Source organism: Rattus rattus, unplaced genomic scaffold (genome assembly GCF_011064425.1).
Source record: "Rattus rattus isolate New Zealand unplaced genomic scaffold, Rrattus_CSIRO_v1 PGA_scaffold_77, whole genome shotgun sequence".
NCBI classification, from domain to species: domain Eukaryota; kingdom Metazoa; phylum Chordata; class Mammalia; order Rodentia; family Muridae; genus Rattus; species Rattus rattus.
Genome location: NW_022651194.1, coordinates 299,797 through 317,239, shown reverse-complemented (window position 1 = coordinate 317,239; position 17,443 = coordinate 299,797).

Genomic DNA, 17,443 nt, shown 5'->3' with positions numbered 1-17,443 from the left:
CTAAGACAGGAGCCACAGCAGATGGACGTAACTGCAGAGACCTGGACCAGCCTAGACAATAATTTATTTTTATTAATAAAACAATAAGGGGTGATGTAGAGGGCCACAATAACATTCTCCAGCACAAGATGGCGTTAGCTTCCACTACGCCCCACATGGAAGGCTGGAATAGCTTTGCCATTACAAGATGGCCCTGGCCTCTGCCACGCCAGCCGACTTCCTTTCAGGAAGTTAACCATGTGCGCATGTGCAAGAGTGCCTTCGTGCCAGATCTTTGCCCACTACAGGGCATGCCTAATGATATCATGGGTAAACAACCAATCAGATGTGGTGTATATAAGCCGCGCCATGCTGGCAACCCCCGCCCTCTTTTTAATAAAGAATAAGCATTTTGGCTACAGAAGGATTCATGTATCCCCGCATATTCTTCCTGGTGAGAGACAGTGCGGGACAAAGGACAAGTGTTGTGACCCTAGCTCAGAGTTAAGTCCTCCATGCTTTCTATATCTATAGTGCAGTTTGTGTCTGACACTGATATCTGGGAGAGAGAAGTGCTTCTAATTGAGACTTCACCATCTCAGTCTTTCCAATATTATTTCTCTGACTACCATTCCCTGATGGTGACCCATTAGATTTCTGTTTCAATAGCTGTGATTAGCTCTCAGGTTTCTTTTCTTTTATTACTTATATATTTTTTTATTTTTTTACAACTTGTATTTGTTTTTTAAATGTATATTTCTATATTTACATTTATAATATTATTTCCTTTAAGAGTTTCCTCCCTTAAGATCACTAACCGTCCCTCCTTACTTCTTCTATAACCCCCCTTAATGTTCCTTCAAATTCTCTTTAACTGTGAATCAAACCAAGGGAGTACCAAGGACTTCTTCTTCCATTGGTGCCCAATAAGGCCATCCTCTCCTACATATGCAGTTGAAGACATAGGTCTGTTCACTTTCAGTCTTTCAATATTGGTCTCGTACCAGAAAGCTTTGATCATTAGCATTGTTGATCTTATGGGGTTGAAAGCCCCTTCAGCTCTTGTTAGCCTTTCTCAAAATCTGCCAACAAGAGGTCCATTTTCAGTTCACTGGTTTGGCACTAGCATTCACTTGTATTTAACATGCTCTAGCTGTGTCTCTCAAAAAATATCTATATCCGTTTTCTGGCAGATTGCACTTCTTAGCTTCATCAATCTTATCTATTATTGGTGATTTATATGTATATATAAAACTTTTGGTGCCTCCTACAGCTATTTGGTTAGGTGGAATGTTAACATGGATTCTCCGCAACTAGGTCAAGAATGTAGAATTTACAAATGACAATGTTAAATAGAATCCCTCCTGTACTTTAAGTTGAGGTTTCACTGTTCCTCAACTTTCTTCACCCTGCCCATCCTCCTGTTCCTTATATTTGGCCTTAAGAAAGAATAATGGTAAAATATCTAAAACCTTCAAGTCTGTCAATGGGAACAAAGGAAGGTAGATAGTGTAGTACAGATATCAAATGTGACTAGAGAACTGAATTGTATAGTCCATGTGGTCCTTTGGTTTATTGATGTCTGGTAATTTTTAGATAAAATAAGGATTTGGGAGTACATAATTTGAAGTATGTAAACAATATTTCCACTGTTTTTTCACTCTATAACTGGGCCAAGTTTGTTGCCAAATTCATTGCAAAATGGAATTTGAAAAATGAAATTTTGAGTAAACATGCAGGAATATATACAATGTCCAATGTCAATGAATGTATAATCAGAAAATGTAACACAATACTCACTCAATTAAAGGGAAAATACTGGCACATGGGAAACTGAGGAAACCTAGGGAATTGAACTTTATGTCACAGGATTGTACCTGGGAATAAAATTAATCGCCAGAAGAATCTCCTTCACTCCTTGTTCCTTGATCTTTTCTACCCATGCCAAGCCACTGATGATTTTACTCCATTCAGAGCATGTAATCACTAATGAAGCAAAAGAAGTCTTTACCTTTAGAGAGATGTAGTACATAAATGTTTCCACTGTGTCCCAGCAGACACTCCTTGAAAGGCCACCTTTGAATCTGGTCACTGGAAGGAATGTTTAGCAGGTAGTCCATGGCAGATTTCAATGACACATCATCATTAGGCCCTCCCTGAAAATCTCTTGTATCCTGGAGAGACTTAGCTTCTTCTGTGATGTCTCAAGTGTTGTTGTGACTGCAACTGCCACTCAGATATTCCTTCAGTACCTCTAGTGTATACTAACTGATCTCTAATTCAGAATAAACAGCCATTTGAGAGGGAAAACATAGAGCATGAAGAGATCAGAGATGGGCAAAGGATGCTGGTCTTCTGTCTTGTATAAAGAAAGGAAGAAAGATGTGGTGTATGTGAAAGCTCAGTGAGACATGGGTAGGTGTTGAGTGGTATCACCGAAGAGATAGCCTTGACCTGAGCCCTCCACATATGAGAATCAGGAGCAGGGAGCCTCTCAGAGGCATCTGGACTTCCCTGCTTGTTATTTTTCTTGGAAGTCAGAGAGTTTATATCATGAATTTCCATATCTCAAAAGCCAAGACCTGGGTTTCACGTCAATACATGTCATTGCTCCTGCCTTTGTTCCTTCCTCTTCAAAACTCGGCCTTACCCGTTTTTGGGTAACACTTATGCCACCGGGCCCCGTGTCTTGGGTTGGTCGAAGTCAGAGGAAAGTTGCCCGTCTCTGGATACAATGACTTCACATGACAGTGACAAAATAAGATCTAGGGTGAACTCTTAATTTTTCCGAGAGGCCAGCCATACATTGGGAGAAGCACCACTTTCAATGGCAGCCATAGCCTGGTAAACAATCGCTTTGTGTCTGGCATGCTCTCCTTGTAAACGGCAAAAAAGCCATAGACATGTTCCACATCCCAAGAGGACAATCGCCCCCCAGGCAAACATGTCAGTCCATTCTTTAAAAAAGGAGAAAGCATTGGTAATCCACGAGGTGAAATCTCCAAACGTGATGGGTTCCATTCTAGTGTTGTTAAGGACAGCAATCTGCATCAGCAATTGTCTTGATAATTGCTCCGCATTCATGGACCAGTTTCTTTTCAGATAATTCGAGATTTCTTTGATCTGTTGAGAATACAAGAAAGGTTAACTTGCAGAGGAATAATACATAGAAAACTACAATTATGTATCTTAAACAAAGTTGTAATGTTCAACTTAACAGAATTATTGTTTGATGTGTCTCTACTGCCTGAAGAGGCTCCTTGCATACTTTGACTCAAAGCAGCCAGGATGGTTCCAGTGCCCATAGCACTATTGCTAACAGGACCTATCCAATTAGCCAATGTGGTCCTTTGCAGCTATGTACAAGGCTGGGAGGAATTTTTAAGAGTGAAATATAATATATGTAATAAAGAAATGTTAGTGGCAGTATACTGTTGGGGCAATTCTCCATTTGGCCCTATACAAGGAATATCACACAAACAGGATGTGGAGAAAAAGGTTGGCAAGACAGTAGAATTGCTATGAGCTGGCATAAGTACTGGCCAGGATCTGGCAATAGCCCACAGCGTGAGTGAATCAACTGGATTACCATTCCCAGTAATAATAGTAGGGTTTGTAGTCTCATCTTCACAAAGAGCAAGAGGCAATTTGTGAGTCAAATGTTCATGTGCCCAGATTGGTTTGTCTTGATTCTGTGGAAAAACACAAACAGCTCCCCTGGATCTCGAAATTACTGGATCTGGGCCACACCATTCACCAGTTAAGACATTCTTCCACTTTATGTCTGCATTAGTCATAGGTTTAGTAGCAGCATGGTGATCTGCAGGAGAGTGCCATGCACATCCAAAATTAAGAAATTTAGAGTAAAAGAGCTAAAGATAACTGTTCTCTTGGTGTTTTTCCATAGTCAATTCCCCCATTTTGTTTTTGTATGAGCTCTTTTAAAGTACGATGTGCACCTTCCACAATTCCTTGACCTTGGGGATTATATGGCAATCCTGTAGTATGTTTGACCTGAATAGTTTGGCAAAATGCCTGAAAGGACTTTGCAGTGTAGGCAGGCCCATTGTCTGTCTTGAGACTTTCAAGCTTTTCCAGGGCTGCCCATGCCTCTAAGCAATGACAAATAGCATTATGAGCCTTTTTACCAGTCATCAGAGTGGCATGTATCATACCAGAACAGGTATCAACAGAAACATGTGCATATTTTAAATATCCAAATTGAGATATGTGTGTGACATCCATCTGCCAAAGTTTTAGTAGAATCAGACCACGAGGGTTAATTCCCACCTGAGGAGGGTGGTGAAACTGACGACAATTCTGTCAACTTAATACCACATCATGAGCTGCAGCTATAGAGATTTTAAATTTTTGTTGAAGAATGAAAGCAGGAACATGAAACTTTTGATGAAATTCTCTAGCAAGATCAACTGGAGCTGCATGAAAAATAAAATCTCTACAAGTACATCCACCAGGGCGTTATTACTGCCCATAGTTGAGCTCAAATATGTTGTATGAAACATTATTTTATTCTGGCCCAGATCAATTTTTTTAATTGTAAAAGAATTTGACATACAGTACTAGTCGACTTAATTGGCCCTGCAATTTCAAGTGAGCTCACAACATTAACTACATAAGTAGAATCAGAAATTAAATTGAAAGAATCACAAAATATTTTAAAAACTTCCAATACAATTTTACATTCTGTAATTTGGTGGGTGCCTGGACTGTATTGAATTAATACATGGTCTTGAGAAACAACCATATAGGCACCTACACCTGTTTTGGAGCCATCTGTATAAATATCTAACGCTCCAGACAAAGGCTCTGAGGCAGTGATCTTAGGAAAGATCACTGGATGTTCAATAAAATTGTAGCAATGGATCCTTAGGATAATGATTGTCGAACTCTCCATCAAAACTACAGCATAATATGGCCTAGTCATCTATCAAGGCACACAGTGTTTCTACCTGAGTTTCAGTATATGGTATAAAATTTTTTTTGGGTAAAATACCAAAATGCTGAATAGACGATTTAACACCTAACATAGCAAGCTGTATGATAGCAGAAGGATAATATTCAAGGGTCTTATTAGGAGAAATATGGGGATAAATCCAAAGAAATGGTCCTTGTTGCCATAGCACTCCTGTAGGCTGACAAAAAGGTCTCAGTATACACAAAAAGAGATCCTCCTTTTCCTTGTACCTTCTTAGGATTGCCTTTTCCAGTCTTTCCTCTACTTTGCTTAAAGATAACCGTGCTTCCTTGGTTAAAGCACGGGTGAAGTAAGCTGAGAATCCCCTTTCAGGATCTCATAGAGTGGTTGTAAATCTACATTAGGCATTTTAATATAGGGTTGAATTCATTTATATTTCCTAGTAATTTTTGAAAGTCATTTAATGTTTTTAAATGATTTTTTTAGTCAAGTGGCTGACAAAAGAATTGTAACCAGTTCACCTGGGACTTTTAGGGCCTCAGTAGTAGCCCTTTTTCAAAACTGTCTCAGTGGGCTAAAGGCCCGTGGAAAAGAAAATATTAGTCTTGACCTTGGCTACAGCCTCTAATTGGAGTAAGCTGAAGAGCCCATGCCAAGACTTTCTCCTCTTATCTTTTTAGAATACAGCCTGTTCTGTCTGGAAAGACAAAGTTACTCACAGTCTGTTGTAGACTTTTTCCTGAAACTACTTGAGGGACTTTTCTGTCCCCAAACCTGGGGTATTTTTACCATAGAGGCAGAAACTGGTTGCTGAGGGGATAGGATCAAAGGCACTCTCCATGCAAATTAATGTTGACTAATGAGAAAAGTAATTTAATGCTGGAGACTGACTCCTCTCTTGGAATAAGGCCAACAGATAAGGTAGGCTCCCTTAAAGATCTTCTCTTAATGAGCGCTCTCCTTCTGTGAGCAAAAGTTAAAGATCAGGCCACTAAAAGCAGCAACTGGAACATTTTTTTTCTGACCTTGTTCTTTGAGGGATGGATAAATTCCTTTCTTGTTCTTGTTTTCCTTAGAGACTTCCCCTTCCTCACTCTCAGCCTTTTCAGATCATTCCTCCTGTAGCATTTCTAACACAGTCTGTCCCTTTAAGGTTCCTTGCACCCAAGCAAAATTTAAATCTTTTCCAGCTTATCTCAGTTGTCCACAGTGAGATTCCCAGAGACTGTGAAACCAAGGTGCAAGTGGCTTTGCATTCACTAAGAAATCTCTCTATAGTGCTTCTTTTTATCCTAAATCTTTTACTTTTAAACAGCTCTTGAAGAGCCAGAAAAACTGGGTGAGACTGAGAAGTCTCCACATTTGCTGCAGCAGCTCTGCAGCTAGTTTTGCTCCCCCCTACTGTGTGGACTGGGAGCACAAGCAAAGATAAAACACTAAGCTTCAAAAATTAACATTGGCTATCAAGGAACACACTGCCACTAGAGTGGGGCCATAAAACTAAATTTCTACTCACTACACTTACTCCATAGCCAGATAGAGGGAAGCTCTGTTTAAACTCCCACAGTCTCCAGGGGTGAGACAGTATCTGCCAAGATCCTCAATTTGAGCGAAAACAAAAGCTGCGTTGACTCCACAGGTTTTAACTGACTCTGCTAATTGCTTTATTGTCTTAAACTCAACAGGTTCATGATATTGCTGTCCATTTGCATCCAGAAAAACTGGAAAACTCAATCCTAACTCTTTTCATACTTCAGGGCAAAAAGAAGTACCTCCTGTAGGCTTCACCATCCTTTTACATTGAAAGTTATACGGAGGTGCAGCGGGTGCTGTTGGTATAATTGCTTTCTTATCTAATTCTTTGGCTTGTTTCTGCATAGTGTAGGCGTGTGGCCATTCAGGATGATAAATCTCTTTGTCATACTGAGCGGGTTCTACCTCAAGGTCAACTAAGTCATTATCCCTAAGCTCTGAGTCACTAGACATTCCCAAGGTCAATGTCTTTAATGAGGGATATATTTTCTTTGTCTATAGGTCCTTATTATTACTTCTGCCTCTGTCTAAACTCTTCTTGGTCTTTTTTGTCTTTTCTTTTACTTCTTTTCCTCCCTTTCTTTTATTTCTTTCCTTCAAAACTTTCTCTTCTTCTGACAAACTCTCTTGTTGTTCTGTAAGGATTTTCTGACCTGTCCTAACAGCTGTTTCACATCGTTTATCCTCTAAGCAGGCACGAACCATACGCCAAAGTGGCTTTGTCCCCGGTTTAAGCTTGTCCTCTGTAGTTTCCCTATCCAGATCTTTTCCTAACTTGTCCCCTGCTCTTAAAGTGAGTGACCCTGATACTATAAACCACGGAGCACAATGGTTACATTCATCAAGAAAACGCAACAGGATTTTCTTTTCGATTTTAAGCTTACGCTGACCAAGAAGCTCCTGAAGAGCTGACAGGAGCGAGGTGGAGTGTAAGTTTCCCATGCTTTTACGACCTTATTTATGATTGATTTACGAGCAGAGTGAGCTGGCATATTTATTCACCCACGATCTTGTGGCTCATCATTAGTGAGCTCTTCTCAGCAAATGCATTCGTGCCCTGGACAATGGCAATTCAAACAGTAGCAACACCACAAAACAAAAAGTGTATAAAGCAAAATTGCTAGTCCAACCCACAAAGGATCAAATGAGAAAGACAACATTTCCGTGTTCTACAAACCCTTTTGCCTCTAAACCAAGGCTTTCATCATCTCTGCTTACACCAGAGAACCATACTCTGTAGCCTCTATACCGAGGCTTTCATCATCTCTGCTTACTCCAGAGAAACTAATTGTCCCATTAGGGAAATGTTATGATCACTATACCCCAGGAGCTTTATGGTCCCTTGTTCAGAAGCTAATTGCCGCTTCTGGGAACTTACCAATGCCAACCTTCCTGAGGCTGGAAAGTTCTGAGCCCTCACGAGAAAAGAGAATTTTCTCGGGTCCCATACTTGGCCACCAGTTGAAGTGCCCACCTCGACCAGCAAGGAAGACATGACACAGTTGGGCTCTTCTCAACAGCCTTTATTGCACAAACACCTCAATCTTGATACGGGAGACACCGGGGAACAAAGGAACTCGCCTTAAGTACAAAACAGACAGTGGCTGTAAACTTGTCCTCTGGGGATTGGTGGACTGAGAGATACCTTATTAACATACTTATCACCCCATCCTTATAAATGCCAGAGGAAGGCCAAAGACATGGCTAAATGGTTGTATACCACAAATGACCACTAGATGTCAATGTCATCTTTAGCTGCTCCCAACAATGAAATATCTATATTTGGTTCCTGGCAGAATTCACTTCAAATTAGCTTCATCAAATTATCTAGTTCTGATATATACTTTCTTGGCTCCTACAGCTATGACGTTATGTGGAATTTTAATATGGATTCTGTGCAACTAGGTCAAGAATGTAGAATCCACAAATGACAATGTCAAATAGACTCCCTCCTGTTCTTTTGAAGCTACTGAAGATGAGGTTTCACTGGCCCTCAAGCCATTCTTCTCCTGCTCATCCTCAATTATCTTATGTTTGGCCTTAAGAATGAATCATGGTAAAACATCCAATGCTCAAGTCTGGGCACAGGAACATATTAAGGTTGATATTGTAGTACTGATATCAAATGGGACTAGAGAACAGAATTCTATAGTCCTAGTCCATGTGGTCCTTTGCTGTATGGATGTCTGGTAATATTTGGATAAAATATGATTTGGGAGTTTATCATTTGAAGAAGGTATACAATATTTACATTGTTATAGTCACTCAGGAGCTGGGCCCCCTTTGTTGTTAAACTCATTGCAGAAAATGGAATTGGAAAACTGAATTTTTGAGTACTCATTCAGGAATGTGTATAAAGTCCCCTATCAAGCAATGTACAATAAGAAAGTGAAATACAATATTCATTCAATTAAAGGTCTGTATGGAAAATACTGGCCTTTGGGAAACAGAGAAAACCTAGTAATTTGTACTGTATGTCACAGTAATGAAACTGGGAATAAAAATATTATCTAGAAGAATCTCCTCCACTCCATGTTCCTAAATCATTTCTACCCATGTCATGCCCCTGACTACCTTTCTCCATTCATGGAGAGCTCCAAAGAGCATGTAACCACTAATGAAGGAAAGAGAAGTTTCTAGCTTTAGAGAGATCTAGTAAATGAAGGTTTCCACTGTGTACCAGGAGTCACTCCTGTAAAGGGCACCCTTGAATCTGGTTCTCGTAAGGAAAGCTGTTCAGCAGGTAGGCCATGGCAGTTCTCAGTGACATCAGCATTAGGCCCAACCTGAAAAATTTCTTGTATCCTGAATAGCTCTATCTTTTTCTACGATGTCACAAGTGTTGTCCTGACAACAACTGCCTATCAGATATTCTTCCCTTACCTCTACGATTTGCGTATTGGCCTCTACTTCAGAGTAAACAACCATTTTGGAGGGAGAACAAAGAGGATGAAGAGATCAGAGATGGGAAGAAGGAACCTGCCCTTTTGTCTTGGTATTAAAAAAGGAAGAAATATGTGGTCCATGGGAAATCTCAGTGAGTCCTGTGTAGGGGTTGAGTGGAATCGCTGAAGAGATAGTCTAGACCTGAGCTTTCCACATATGGGAATAAAAAGATTGGAGACTCTCAGAAGAATCTGGACTTCCCTGCTTGTTATAGTTCCTGGAAGTCAGAGAGTTTATATCATTACTCTCTTTATTACAAAAGACAGGTTTTCGTCTTGGCACATTGGTTTTCCTGACAGCTCATGGCTTTTACTCTTTTTGTCCAGAATAAAAACCTCCTAAGGAAGAAGAGAAAGACAAGTATTGTGTCCTCTGCTCAGAGTAAACTCCTCCATGCTTTGGATTCCTATTGTGCAGTTTGTGTCTGCCACTGATATCTGGGAGAGAGAAGTGCTTCTAGTTGAGACTTCATCATCTCAATCTTTTGTATTACTCTGACTACCATTCCCTGACAGTGATTCTTTAGATTTCTGGGTCCGTAGATATGATTAGGTGGAAGTTCTCTTTTTTTTTATTTCTTTATTTTTTTTTATTTTTTAAAAAAATTATTGCTTTTTTAATTGCATATTTCTATATTTACAATTCAAATGTTATTTTCTTCCCCACTTTTCTGCCCATAATATCCCTAACTTGTCCCCCTCCGCTTCTTGTCTAATCCCCCTAACTATCCCTTAACATTCCCTTCAACTATCAGTCAAACCGAGGGAGGACCCAGGGCTTATTTTTCCATTGGTTCCCAACAAGGCCATCTTCTGCTACATATGAATTTGGAGCCATAGGTTTGTCCACAAACAGTCTGTGATTACTGTTTTAGTACCAGAACGCTCTCGTTCATTGACATTGTTGTTCTTATAGGGTTAAATGCACCATCATTTCTTGTAATCCTTTCTCAAAATCTACCAACAAAAGTTCCATTTTCAGTTCACTGGTTTGCCACTAGAATTCACTTCTCTATTTGACATGCTCTAGGTGTGTCACTCAGGAAAGATCTATATCCAGTTCCTGGCACCATGTACTTCTTAGCTTCATCAATCTTATCTTGTTTTGTGGTGCATATATATTCTCTTGTACTGCTTTGACTATCATTCCCTGACAATGACCCTTTAGATTTCTGAGTCAATAGATATGATTAGCTGTCAGTTTTCTATTCACGTATATTATCATAAGCTAGCTATGGAAGAGGTTTTGATGAGGGACAAACTCACCTACACATCTCCTCCAAGCCCAGGTAAGGATATTTTTGTCCTTCAGTCAAATGAGGCCAACATTCTTTTCTGCCTACTGTCCTGATGCCTTTGCTGAAAAATCAAGAAATTGTCACCCCTGTGTGCTAAGGTGAACAGTCAATGACGGTTAAGAGAGTGATAAATTCATGAATAAAGGGCCAAAGACATGGGGCTGGGGGGTGCCATTAGTTGCTGGCTTATCCCATGATGGACCCTGGCTAAAAGATTCTCTTGGCCATGTGACAAATATCACTCCAACCTAGAGAGACTAAGTTCTCGAGGGTTTCATTCCAGGACAAGCACGGCCATTTGAAACCTATTCATTTGACTATAAGGAAGTGGGAGATGTCAGGGGTGATGCCATCGAAGCCCTACGTTGTTGATGTTACTATTATAGTTAGAATTAAGTATGACTGGGTTCATGGAAAATTCCAAGTCAGGTGCAGGTGCCTATTACAAATTTGAAGGTCAAGAAAAATAATAATATGATAAAGTTGTCCTGATGACTAATAATATGACAAATCTGTGAACTTTCTGACATCCTGTCAACAGAGGTCGATTGCCTGACCACACGAATATTATGTCCTTGGCCTGGATAAATGGTTCTTACTTCCCCCCTCCCTCTGTTACCCCTGTTATGGTATAAATTAAGCCATGGGGAAAAATAAAAATGACGCCTGGTTCAGAATCTTTTCTTGGCGCCCTTCTTTGCGTTGCTTGTCCCCAATTCTCTTCCAGGTACCCTCAGACCCATCACTTACACAGCTCTTGTAAACCTTTCTCAAAATCTACCAACAAGAGGTGCATTTAAAGGTCACTGGTTTGCCACTATCACTCCCTTCTGATGTTTGACATGCTCTAGCTGTGTCTCTCAGGAAAGATTTATATCCTGTTCCTGGAGGCATGCACTTCTTAGTTTCAACAGTCTTATCTAGTTTTGGTGGCTGATATATATATATATATATATATATATATATATATGTATGTATGTATATATATATATATATATATATTTGGTGGCTCCTACAGCTTGGAGGTTAGGTGGAATTTTAACATGGATTCTGAGCAACTAGGTCAAGAATGTAGAATCCACAAATGACAATGCCAAATAGACTTCCTCCTTTTCTGATGAAACTATTGATGTTGAGGTTTCCCTGGACCTCAAGCCATTCCTCTCCCTGACCCTCCTCCTGTATCTTATGTTTGGCCTGAAGAAAGAAATATGGTAAAACATCTAAAACCCTCAAGTCAGCCCATGTGAACACATGAAAGTACATATTAGAGAACTGATATCTAATGGGACTACAGAACACCACTCTGTAATCCATTTTTTCTTTGCTTTACTGATGTCTGTTAATTGTTTGATAAAATAAGGATTTGGGAGTTTATCATTTGGAGGAGGTAAACAATACTTACAATGTTATATTCACTCTATAGCTGAGCCCCCTTTGTTGCCAAAACCATTGCAAAAACTTGAATTGGAAAACATAATTATTGAATACACATTCAGGAACATATATAAAGTCCCATATAAAGGAATGTAAAATAAGAAAATGTAATAAAATATTCACTCAATTAAAGGTGTGTAGGAAAACACTAGACTAGAGAAAACCTAAGAAATTGAATCATATGTCACAGGAATGATCCATTGAATAAAATTATTATCCAGAAGAATCTCCTCCACTCCATTTTCCTAGATCTTTTCTACCAATTGCAAGCCCCTGACTAACTTTCTCCATTCAGAGCCTGCAACCACTAATGAAGCAAATGAAGTCTCTAGCTGTAGAGAGATGGAGTACGTAAAGGATTCCACTGTGTAACAGGATACACTCCTGGAAAGAGCACTGCCAAATCTGGTCAATGTAAGGAAAGCTGTTCAGCAGGGAGGCCATGGCAGTTCTCAGAGACATCAACATTAGGCCCTCCTTGAAAAATCTCTTTATCTTGCAGAGCCCTAGTTTCTTCTGTGATATCACAAGTGTTGTTGTGACATCATCTGCCTCTTAGATATTCCTTCAGTACCTCTAGAGTTTACTAATTGATCTGTAATTCAGAGTAAATAGCCATTTGGGAGAGTAAAAGAAGAGGATGAAGAAATCAGAGATGGAGAGAAGGAAGCTGGCCTTCTGTCTTGGTATAAAAAAAGAAGAAACACGTGGCCCATGGTAAAGCTCTGTGAGAACTTTGTAGTTGTTGAGTGGGTTCGCTTAAGAGATAGCCTTGATCTGAGCCTTCCACATAAGGGAATCAGGAGCTGGGTACCTCTCAGAAGCATCTGGACTTCCCTGCTTGTTTTGGTTCCTGGAAGTCAGAGAGTTTCTATCATTAATTTCTTCATTCCAAAAGCCATGTGATGGGAAGGGCACAGTTTATTCCTGAGAGTGCATGGACTTTATTCTTTTTGACAAGAAGAAAAAGAACCTAAGGAAGAAGGGAAGGACAAGTATTGTGTCCCTAGCTCAGAGTAAACTCATCCAGGATTTAGATATCTTTGTGCAGTTTGTGTCTGACATTGATATCCGGGAGAAAGAAGTGCTTCTAGTTGAGACTTGACATCTCAATCTTTTCACTATCATATCTCTGCCTACCATTCCCTGACAGTGACCCATTAGATTTCTGTGTCAATAGCTCTGATTAGCTGGCAGTTTTCTGTTCTTTTCTTTCTCATATTTTTTTTTTATTTTTGACAATTTTTTAATGTATATTTCTATATTTACATTTATAATATTATTTCCTTTAAGAGTTTCCTCCCATAAGATCCCTAATGGATCCCTCTGCACTTCTTCTTTAACCCCCCTTACTGTCCCTTAAATTATCTTTAACTGTGAGTCAAACCAAGGTAGGACCAAGGGCTTCTTCTTCAATTGGTGCCCAACAAGGCCATCCTCTGCCACGTATGCAGTTGGAGCCATAGGTCTGTTCACATACAGTCTTTGAATATTTGGTTAGTACCAGAAAGCTCTACATCGTTGGCATTGTTTTCCTTATGGGTTTGAAAGCCCCTTCAGCAGTTATAATCCTTTCTGAAAATCTAACAAAAAGAGACCCATTTTCAGTTCACTGGTTTGCCACTAGCATTCACTTCTTTATTAGACATGCTCTAGCTGTGTCTCTCAGGAAATATCTATATCCTCTTCCTGGCAGAATGCACTTTTTAGCTTCATCAGTCTTATCTAGTTTTGGAGTCTGATATATATATATATATATATATATATATATATATATATATATATATATATATATATATATTTTTTTGCCTCCTACATCTATTTGTTTAGGTGGAATGTTAACATGGGTTCTGCGGAACTAGGTCAGGAATGTAGAATAGACAAATGACAATGATAAATAGACTCCCTTCTGTACTTTAAGTTGAGGTTTCACTGTTCCTCAACTTTCTTCACCCTGCCCATCCTCCTGTTCCTTATATTTGGCCTTAAGAAAGAATCATGGTAAAACATCTAAAACCTTCAAGTCAGGCCATGGGAATACAGGAAGGTAGATAGTGTAGTACAGATAGCTAATGTGACTGCAGAACCAATTCATAGTCCATGTTGTCCTTTGCTTTATTAATGTCTGGTAATTTATGGATAAAATAAGGATTTGGGAGTTGATCATTTGAAGTATGTACACAATATTTCCACTGTTATATTCATTCTATATCTGGGCCCTGTTTGTTGCCAAATTCATTGCAAAAAAGGGAATTGGAAAAATGAAAATTTTGAATACACATGCAGGAACATATATGATGTCCCCTGTCAATGAATGTACAATCAGAAAATATAAAACAATACTCACTCAATTAAAGGTCTGTAGGGAAAATACTGGCACCTGGGAAACATTGAAAACCTAAGGAATTGAACTGTATCTCACAGGATTGGACCTGGGAATAAAATTAATCACCAGAAGAATCTCCTTCACTCCTTGTTCCTAGATCTTTTCTACCCATGACAAGCCCTGACTAACTTTCTCCATTCAGAGCAGGGAACCACTAATGAAGCACAGAGAAGTCTCTAATTTTAGAGTGATGTAGTAAGTAAAGGTTTCCACTGTGTCACAGGAGACTATCCTGGAAAGGACACCTCCAAAACTGGTCAATGTAAGGAAAGCTGTTCAGCAGGTAGGCTATGGCAATTCTCAGTGATATCACCATTAGACCCTCCCTGAAACATCTCTTGTAACCTGGAGAGCCCTAGCTCCATCTGTGAGGTCACAAGTGTTGTCATGTCTGCAAGAGCCTCTCAGATATTCCTTCAGTGTCTCTAGGGTTTTCTCACTGGCCTCAACTTCAGAGGAAACAGTCATTTCGGAGGGAGACAAGGATGATGAAGGGATCAGAGATGGTGAGAATGAAGCTGGCCTTCTTTTTTGGTATAAAAAAGGAAGAAATATGTCATCCCTGGGAAATCTCACTGAGTCCTTGGTAGGAGTGGAGTAGATACGTTGAAGAGATAGAATTGGTCTGATCCTTCCACACATGGGATCAGGATCTGGGTACCTTTCAGAAGCATCTGGACTTCCCTGTTCTTATGGTTCCTGGAAATCAGAGAGTTTATATCATTAATTTCTTTATTCAAAAAGCCAAGTGTGGTAAGGGCACAGTTTTTTTCCTGAGAGCTCATGGCCTTTACTCTTTTTGACAAGAAGAAAAAGGTCCTAAGGAAAAAGGGAGAGACAGGTATTCTGTTCCTAGCTCAGAGTAAACTCCTCCATGTTTGGATATCTATAGTGCAGTCAGGGAAGCAGCAGTGCTATTAGCTGAGACTTCATCATCTCAGTCTTTCCACTAATATTTCCAATGACTACCACTTTACTTTTCTGAGTCAATAGGTAAGATTAGCTGTCAGTTTTCTCTTCTTTTATTTCTTTCATTTTTTTATGTTTTAGCAATTTTTATTGCTTTTTTAACTTGATGTTTCTATATTTATATTTAATGTTATTTCGCCTCACATTTTGCTGCCCATAAGATTCCTACCCGTATCCTTCCCCTTCTTCTCTAACCCCCGTGATTGCGCCTTCACATTTTCTTGAACTGGGAGACAAACCAAGAAAGGACCAATAGCTTCTTCTTCCATTCATGATGAAAATGTCCATTCTCTGCCACATGCAGTTTGAGCCATAGCTCCCTCCATGTACATTCATTGAATATTGGTCTACTACCAGAAAGCTCTGGTTCATTGACATTGTTGTTCTTATGGGATTGAAAGCAACTTCAGCTCTTGTAATCCTTTCTCAAAATCTGCCAACAAGAGGTCTGTTTCAGTTCACTGGTTTGCCACTAGCATTCACTTCTGTAGTTGACATGATCTACCTGTGTCTCTCAGGAAATATCTATATCTGGTTGCTGGCAGAATGTACTTTTTAGCTACATCAATCATCTTTAGTTTTGGTGGCTGATGTATATATATACTTTTGGTGACTCCTACAGCTATGTAGTTAGGTGGAATAGTAACATGGATTCTGAGCAACTAGGTCAAGAATATAGAGTTCAGAAATGACAATGCAAAATAGACTCACTCCTGTTCTTATGAACCTATTGAAGTTGAGCTTTTACTGGTCCTGATGCCATTCTTCTCTCTGCCCATCCTCCACTATCTTATGATTGGCCTTCAGAGAGAATCATGGTAAAACCTACGACCCTCAAGTCTAGCAATGGGAACACAGGAAGGTAGATAGTGTAGTACTGATACCAAAAAGTAATAGAGAACTGAATTCTATAGTCATTTTGTCCTTTGCTTTGGTGAAAATGGAATTGGAAACAGAATTTTTGAGTATACATACAGGAATATTAATAAAGTCTCTTATCAAGGAATGTACAATAAGAAAGTGATATCTAATATTCATTCAATTAAGGTCCGTAGGCAAAATACTTGCCTGTGGGAAGTAGAGAAAACCTGGGATATTGAACTGTGTGTCATAGGAATGTAACCTGGGAATAAAGTATTATCTAGAAGAATCTCCTCCATTTTATGTTCCTAAATCTTTTCTAGCCATGCTAAGCACCTGCCTAACTTTGTCCATTCAGAGCAGTAACCACTAATGAAGCAAAGAGAAGTCTCTAGCTTAGAGAGAAGTAGTTCGTAAAGGTTTCCTCTGTGTCAAAGTAGACATACATGGAAAGGGCACCCTTGAATCTCATCAATGTTAGGAAAGCTGTTCAGCAGGTAGGCCATGGAGGTTCTCAGTGACATCATCCTTAGGCCTCCCTGAAAAATCTCTTTGTATCCTGAGAGCCCTAGCTTCTTCTGTGATGTCACAACTGTTGTCATGACTTCAACTGCCTCTCAGAAATCCTTCAGTACCTCTAGGGTTTACCAATTAGCCTTCTATTCAGAGTAAACAGCCATTTGGGGAGGGAGAACAAAGAGGATGAAGATATCAGAGATGGGGAGAAGGAAGCTGGCCTTTTGTCTTGGTATAAAAAAAAGAAGAAATACGTGGTCCTTGGGAATACTCAGTGATTTCTGGGTAGGGGTTGAGTGGTTCCACTGAAGAGATAGAGGGGGAGGGGGAGAGAAGAAGAAGAAGAAGAAGAAGAAGAAGAAGAAGAAGAAGAAGAAGAAGAAGAAGAAGAAGAAGAAGAAGAAGGAATTTAAAGAGAAAGAAAACTAAACTTTTTTTTTATTAACTTGAGTATTTCTTATATACATTTCGAAAGTTTTTCCCTTTCCCGGCTTCCGGCAAACATCACCCTCCCCCTCCCCTTCCTTATGGGTGTCCCTCCCCACCCTCCCCCCCATTGCCACCCTCCCCCAAACAATCTAGT